The sequence below is a fragment of the Octopus bimaculoides genome, chromosome 28, assembly GCF_001194135.2.
Source record: "Octopus bimaculoides isolate UCB-OBI-ISO-001 chromosome 28, ASM119413v2, whole genome shotgun sequence".
Lineage (NCBI taxonomy): Eukaryota > Metazoa > Mollusca > Cephalopoda > Octopoda > Octopodidae > Octopus > Octopus bimaculoides.
Window position 1 is genome coordinate 9,493,381 of NC_069008.1, and position 6,887 is coordinate 9,500,267.

At 35.2% G+C, this 6,887-nt stretch overlaps 1 protein-coding gene across 1 annotated transcript in view; it reads right to left on the reverse strand.

Annotated features, from left to right (window-relative positions):
* Window positions 1-6,887, reverse strand: part of LOC106880996 (centrin-3) — a 67,643-nt gene that overhangs the window by 54,954 nt on the left and 5,802 nt on the right. The gene's annotated exons all lie outside the window — the stretch shown is intronic.

Sequence of the window (6,887 nt, forward strand, 5' to 3'; positions counted from 1 at the left end):
ATATATATATATATATATATATATATAATATTCTTTTCCTTATTTAATTGAATGCTGGGAGAGACATTTTTTTTTAAAAGAGAAGATAGAAGGGACAGAGAAAAATACGTCCAGTCATTTAGATGTCCAAGCAGGAAAAGGAAAACAGTCATGTGAGGAAAAGAAGGATGGATGATGGTCACGTGTGAGCAGCAAGAGAGAGAGAAAAAAGGGAAAGGAGATAGATAGAAAATGGTGAAGGAGGGAGGGGGAGAAAGGGAATCAGAGAAGGATGGAGGAAGAAAACAGTACAGAGTAGAGAGCTGCACAAAAAATGGGTGAAGACAAACTTACTTGGGAATGGATGCATCACGCTCAATTAAATAAATAAATAATACACATATATATATAAAGGGTTAAAAATAGGTTGGATAAATTTTTCCGAATCATAGGCTTAAGCATTGTTTTTGATGATGAATAACTAAAGCCAACTTATTGGATATTACCCTTAACTTATATAATGATTCATATTTCCCATACCATAAACTCTCAACTAATTTAGAATATATTAGCTCTTTCAGTAATCATTCAAAGGCTATTACAAGGAATTTAGTTAGAAATATTTCACTTAGACTTTCTAGATTATCTGCTAATGTTGATATCTTCAACAATAAAGCCAAATTTTATAACTCTGCCTTACTTAAAACAGGTTATAAAGAAAAAAATTACCTATATTAACTCTACTGACATTAATTCTACCCTATTAATCAGGACATGAAAACATGTCATTTCAGTAATAACAATATAAATTTTAGTTCGAATAACACTAAATCAAAAAATGTAACTTTGCAGTGTAAGGGAGATAACTGTTCTTTATATCTTAATACATAATAAAAATAAGTCTAGGACTTTTAAAGATAATTACTATAACAAGGTGTGTCCTAGTGAAACTGTTTGGTTAGTAATTCCATATGGTAAGCAGATCAAATTGTTCTTGTCTGCTCTGTAACGAAGAACTCTATCTCATCCTGTTCTCAGAGAATTCTCTTGTAAGCACATTTAAAGAACACGTTTATCATTGTAAACATTGGCAAAAACATACCTTTAGTTCCTATAAGTAATTTCTACCAATTTATAAAATTCGACCTTTAACTGTCTTCTTACATTTCATTTCCACTACTTATATCTATTTCCATGTTTTTAAGTTTTATTCCCTTTCATCTATCACTCTATATTTCTCCACTCTTAATGAGTGCAAGTGAGCCATCATCCATGTGAACACATTTCTCTCCTATGACATCATGAGTCTCTCTCACACTGTCTTGCAACACGAAACACTTCAAGTCTTTGGTCCTCATGGCACAGAACATTGGCAAATTTTTTCTTATCTGCTTCCCCTCTAGCTAAATAAACCTGTCTCCTAGCTTCCCTTCTGGCATAAGATCATTTGCATCGCAGAACTCCAGCAGTCTGGTTCCCTCCTCATTGCAAGAACCAAAACCATAGCCACCATGTACGCCATGGAAGCCCCCTGCATGTTGTGCAACTTGTCCATTGAAGTCACCAGCCACAAAGAGAAGGTTCCTGTCATTCGTCAACGAGGTAGTCTGCAAGAGGATGTCATAAAATCGGTCTTTCTGCTCATCAGGTAACCCTGGTTGAGAGGCGTAGGCCGAGATAATGGTTGCTAACCCATAATGAAACACTAATCTAAAGTATTCTGTCGCATACTCTGACTACCTTGATTATCTTATCAACCCATTTCTCCACAAGAAGTATACCCACGCCCCCGACCCTGTCAGTGTTCCCTGCCCAGAAAATCTTGTACCTGTGTTCTTTGCCATGAGGAACCTCCTCTCCACCTTACTTCTTGGAGGCAGCACAAATCAACATATATGTATAATGTATATATATATATGTGTATATATAAATTTATATATGTATGTGTGTGTGTATATATATTGTTGTACTTGGGGATGGTCATGTTGCCAGTTTAGCCAATAAAAACACACGCACTATATATTTGGTGTTAATTTGCTTCAGCTTTATTTTATTTTTTACATTAATCATATTTCGTCACACCTCTGTGACCTCATCAGTAGTCCTTTGCTTTCTTCTTTCTTATTTGTGCGTCTTTCCTTACTAACGATCAGCCATTTTGTATTTTGTATGTGTCTTTATTTGCACAAGTGTATACCCCTATGTGTGTCTTATGTTTAGTAAGTGTGTATGGGGAGGAGTGCCTGTATTATCTGTATCCCATTGATACATGTTCGTTTAATGTTTTTATTTATTTTGTTCATGTGTTTATACCTACTTACTATTTTTTCTTTTCTTTCTTTTTTTTTTGTATTTAATTTGATTCAATTTTGTTAATGTATGTAGTTATTTAATTGCATTTGTTTTTGTGTGTATTGTATTATATTTTGTTCATATTGTTATCAGTTTATGTATGTATACATACTCTTTTACTCTTTTATTTGTTTCAGTCATTTGACTATGACCATGTTGGAGCACCGCCTTTAGTCGAACCACTAAGTTACAGGAATGTAAATGCACAATATCAGTTTATGGGGATCTTATTCTGCCATATGTTGTAGTGTGTTGGGGGTGTGTGCTAGTGTTCCATTCCAGTTTCCTATTCAGGCTAAGTTTATCTTCTATTACGTGTAGCTTCTGTAATTTGTCTAAGCGTTGTGTTTGTTCTATGTGTGGACAAGATTTTAATGGCTATGTTGAGTGAGCCCCCGTGTTCCTGCTTGGTGTGCTGATACAGAACTTCTCTTTCTTAAGTTCCCGCCAAGTTCATTTGCCCGCTCTCCTATGCTCCGTGCTGTTTCCCCTACGTACGTCGTTGTCTTGTTACTGCATCGTCCCTCTGCACATCTTATACTATAGACCACATTTCTGGCTTTACAGTTTGTTTGTGGGCTAAATCTACATACAGTACAGTTCCTATCAGTACAGGGGGTTCTACTGATTAGGGATTTGATAGGGTTGCCTGGCCTTTCAACAACCTTAATTCTTAGCTTAAGTTTGTCTAGGGCCCGCTTTAGAAGTTCCCTAGACAAACTTAACCAAATTATTAAGGTTGTTGAAAGGCCAGGCAACACATTTTTGTCTTCACGTGGGTCTTTATGTATTTCCAAAATACTGGTAGAATAGCCCCTCTTGTCTTCATGCAGGCCCCTATGCCTTCATAATCCCAAACTAGAATACTCATCTATATAAGTCTAATTAACTGAGAAACACATTAAACACTTACACACAAATAGTCACCCCGCAAACCCACTTTCCCCCAACATGCCATAATAATACACTTTGCACATACATAGGGCCCCTCCTAGCACTAAGAACTTCCTAAACTCTAGCAATAAGACAATTATTAGCCATAACACATTTTGAAACCACTCAAAATTTGGTATGAGTTAGCTCCCTTGTCACCCTGTTAGAGTTCACCTTCACCTACACTGCCAGTGACAACTCATCGTAAAATATAAAAAATTGAATATACACACACAAAAAAAAATGTGCTTAATTAAACTAGGAAACCTGCACCTACATAATACTCACCCTGCCCTAATTACCCAACGAAACTAACCAATTTACCACAAGCAAACCTCTACCCAGCGAATTTACCAGCGCAAGAACAAAAATTTAATGTAAGAATTACCACTTTTGTTCACATTACCATCACATATGTATCAATTATTTTTGCATCCTAACCGATGCATCTATCTATATTCACATTCTGAAGAGATTTACTTAAACAAGTAAATTGAAACGATCGTTAATGCTACCTTCATCTCTGCTTTTACATTCTTTGTTATCTAATTAATTGAAGACATACCAGCGAAAACCACAACTTTCCCAATGTTATTATATCCATTTTCTTCTATATAACCTAAACTTCGGTTTACCAAACGAACCACCTGCTACCATACAACCTTACAAAAGACTGTACCTACCTAGGAGCGACTCTGGATTTAATTTCCCCTCTAACTGATACCTACACAATATATGTGTGTGTGTGTGTGTATGTATATATATATGTGTGTGTGTGTGTGTGTGTGTGTGTATATATATATATATAAAACAATAAATGGAGCAAAACGCATATAAATAAAAGTTCCTTTAATTCCTACATATGTTTCAAAATATATGTGCACTCTACTCCAAAGAAGTAAGAGCTGCTGGAATTCCACATATATTCCTCATCAGGGAACCAACATATAAGAGCAAGACAAATGCATAATGATGATGAGGTAACTTATGAGTTATAATATTATATGACCAAGTAAGTGACCATTAGAAGAACGCTGGTTTACATAGTTATAATGGGAGGGGGGCTGTAAACGCTATACTAAAGGTTTAAACTGAGATAATACTAATATATACATAAACTAATATATTGTTACAGTCTTCACTATAGCCTGCTAATTTAATGGTTACCAATTATGGAACTTTTTGACATAAGCGCATCCATTAAAGATATTCCTATTCCACCAAGGAATACTTACATCAAATTACTCATTAGCAAGACTAACTCCTTTTTAAACAGAATCAGATGGAAAACCTATTTCCATGATATTAGGGACATACCAAATAACAAAATGGATATTAATTTGAACTTTAAGAATCTTTTCAAATCGAGGAACTCTCCCCCGTCTAACTCTAAGTTGGATAAATTTGAAGAGGACATTTGGTCTATAGTGAGGAATATTAAGTTTCATTGCTCTCCTCTCAGGAACAGTCATCTTAAGTACCTCCACAACATTACCAAGAAAATCAATCGAACCAAAGGATTAGTACAGTCGGATAAAACTGGAAATTTATACAAACTGTCTAAAGATAAATACATGGAAGAAAGAGATAGAAAAAAACTATAGGACTATCAACAGCAATATTCTACGGAAAGCTAACCTGGAAGCTAAGGAAATTATGATCAAATACAATCTGCAAAATAGGACAACCTCTGGTCCCTAAGCAACCTCGTTTTGTTCTTAAGGACCATAAGATAAATTTTTGTTCCAACCCTTCCCTACGTCTTATTTGTCCCTCTAGGTCTGACATAGGCATTCTTAGTAAAAACATTCTGGACAAATATGTACCCACAATAATTGATAAGTTAAAACTGAATCTTTGGTCAAATTCTTCTCAAGTAATAGATTGGTTTAATTCAATTAAAGATAAGAATAATACCAAATTTATACAGTTTGACATTTCTAGTTTCTACTCTTCTATTAACCCTATTATCCTTAACAAAGCACTTTGGTTCGCACATAATAAGGCAGGTCTTTCTAGGGAAGAAATTAATGTAATTTTAGCTGCTCATAAATCTATCATTAAATTTAACAATAAACTTTGGATCCGTAAGGATACTCCAGAGGCTTTTGATGTTCCTATGGGAAGTTCAGACTCAGCTCAAATAGCTGATGTGGTCTGTTCGTATTTATTGTATGAATTGGCAGACCAGTTCCCTAACATAAATGGAGGTCTATACAGGGATGATTGTCTGCTATACCTCCATAATGCCTCTGCCCAGTGCATACAAAAGGTTAAAAATAGGTTAGCTAGATTCTTTAGAAGAATGGGCTTTGGCATTGTTTTTGAGGATGAGGTCTCTGTAGCAAACTTTCTAGACATTACTTTAGACTTACATAGTAATACACACTTTCTCTTCCATAAACCATCAACTAATCTCAAGTACATAAGCCCCTTTAGTAACTATCCAAGACATATAACTACTAACTTGGTTAGGAGTATCTCAATTAGGCTTTCCAAACTTTCCTCTAACTCCCAAATTTTCAATAAGGAGGCTGACTTTTATAATTCAGCCTTATTGAAGGCAGGTTATAGAGACAAGGTAAGGTACATCAACTCTTCTAGTGATCTTTCTCCTTTTACACAACATGATACCCCCTTTACTAGCTTAGATAAACCCATTTCTATTTCTTCCCATTCTTCTCACTTTACTGAGAAAATGAAACATGCTTATCACTCACATAAGAGAGGTGGCCCAACTGGCTCTAAACACTTTAACAAATTCAAAAATCTTTATTTATTTAAGCACACTAATACTGTATCTAGATCTGTTGATAATAATATCTGGCTCATCCTCTCATTTGGGAAGCAAGTTAAATCAAATTTGGTCCGGCAGTTCAGAGACGCGGTGAGTAGGAACTTTCCTAAGGGTTCCCACTATTACCCAATAATCAACTCGCATAAGGTTAGATTTGGGTTTTCTAATACTAAAAACTTGTTACAGGTTATTTCTTCCCATAATCTCAGGTTTTTAGATTCTTCTCTAGACAGCCATCCCAGTTATGATAATAATAATAGTAATGTTCATATCAATAACAAAAATAATTACTCCAATAATTTAACACTCATATGATGGCAATAGTCATTTAGGTATTAATATAGGTAGTATGTACAATATTAGGAAACATAACAATATCGGTAGCAATAATAAGATTAGCATCTCAGAAGTAAATCCTAATAGAATTAAGTTTTTAAGTGCGAATGCCAAGACCAAGAATGTGGTTTCTCAATAGAAGGTAATGTCTCATGCTGATGTCTCGTTTTACGTAGGTAGCTCATCGACGCAGGTCTCCAAGAGAATATCAAACCATTATTCTTCATTTAGGGATAGGAATAAAGCTAACACCACCGGCCTAAGTAAATTTATTTGGGAACTGAAAGATTGCAATAAACAATTCTCTTTGGAATGGTCTGTACTGGCTACCTCAGTTCCCTACGACAAAGGTAAGGATTTTTGTCCTCTTTGTAACTTGGAGCTTTTCCATATTCTGTTCTCCAAGAATCGCCTAGTAAACCAAATAACACAGAGAGCGCATCGATGTCAGCACTGGCAGAGACATACCTTCATTTATTACCATTAATTC